Raw genomic sequence first — 1,419 nt, 5'->3', positions numbered from 1 at the left:
TTATTTATTACAATATTATTATAGGCATAACTGCATTGTCTGTTGAGGTCCCATCAAATGCACTTGCTGAAATATCTGGCAAATATTGAGGGAACAGAAACACATGCTAACAAACGTTGTGGTAAGACACAATGCACACTATAGTACATTACATATATATACACACATGTACTTGTAAAGAGAGTAGGATATGTCTTTTGGTCAGTAATTTATTGTGTCATTTATTGTACAGGAGAATGGAAAGACAAATACTTACCAATTAATGATAAAAGAAATGCCTAATTTGAAGAAGTAAGTATAGCATCAGCATCGTATACTTAAATTACTATCTCTGTCTCGCTCTCTTAATACAGTGAATTACACTTATTTTCATAATCAAGAAGCAGTGAGACCTTGTTTTACGTACATTCAATTATTCTATTTTGTATTTATTAGGATGTGTCAAGATGAACTCAAACAATGGAACATTTTATATAATTTCTGTACTTGTTGGATGGGCTGAAGCATTCATAATGGTATGTGATACATACACGTATGTAATGTACATGTATTTGAGTGAATAGAACACTTTTTAATTGTAATGGAACTGAATTGTCACATGTCTATGTCACTGACTCACTGATTGAGTAGAGCACAAGTACATGTATACATGAATGCAGTTGACTAGTTATATCATTATGTTTCAAACCCATTACCGATGAGTACTGACAATTATTAATTGTGTTATAAGTTTGAATTACCATTACATTCACTCCCTCTTTTTGTCCTTTTTGTTTCTCTATCTTTTTAGTGTCTCCATATCTTGTTATGCCAAGCTTAGGACTGATGTCATCATTAATAAGTCTTAGATTCAAGCAAGTTCAAGTCGTATTTACCTCTTCATATTTGAGTGAAAAGACATCAAGATCACATTACAAACATTGTTCTTTTTTAATAAAAATAATTTTCATAAATTGTCTTACAAATGCAGCGAATGAACAGCAATATACGGCAGCGTATTATAATGCAAACACAATTGAAGTCCATATGAACTGATGGCAAATCATTCTACACATCTATCAATGCTATGCAGCAACAGAAATGTCAAAGCTGTCTATAGGGAAGATCATTTTGATCCAGGAAAAGAGAATTTTTACACATTGGCTCACTACAGAAGTTAAATTATAATGAAGAATTTTTTCAAGTGTGTTAGCAGTCTAAATCTGATTGTTGTTTGGCATCAATAGGTAGACATGCACAATTGCTTGTTATAAAAAATTAAAGTGCTAAATTTGGTTGAACAACTGCAGAGATATTCAGGTAAACATGCTTTATGCATACTTAATAAGGGGGTGGGGCTGAAGGTTTTTAGCTGAAACTCCAAGGTTTTACATCACAAGTCCAAAAAACTGGAATGATATGCTTAAAACAATAATTAGC

General features: G+C 32.1%; 1 long non-coding RNA gene across 1 annotated transcript; it reads left to right on the top strand.

The window, feature by feature from the left end:
- The first annotated feature begins 15 nt into the window (after nucleotides 1-15).
- On the top strand, nucleotides 16-970 carry LOC109588830 (uncharacterized). Its single transcript, XR_002188380.1, has 5 exons — nucleotides 16-121; nucleotides 233-291; nucleotides 354-385; nucleotides 436-515; nucleotides 791-970. It is a non-coding gene; the product is annotated as an uncharacterized LOC109588830 (long non-coding RNA).
- The last annotated feature ends 449 nt before the right edge of the window (nucleotides 971-1,419 follow it).

The sequence above is a fragment of the Amphimedon queenslandica genome, unplaced genomic scaffold, assembly GCF_000090795.2.
Source record: "Amphimedon queenslandica unplaced genomic scaffold, v1.1 AMPQUscaffold_11826, whole genome shotgun sequence".
Lineage (NCBI taxonomy): Eukaryota > Metazoa > Porifera > Demospongiae > Haplosclerida > Niphatidae > Amphimedon > Amphimedon queenslandica.
Note: the sequence above shows the minus strand (reverse complement) of the source record. Positions and strands in the feature narration are given on the sequence as shown.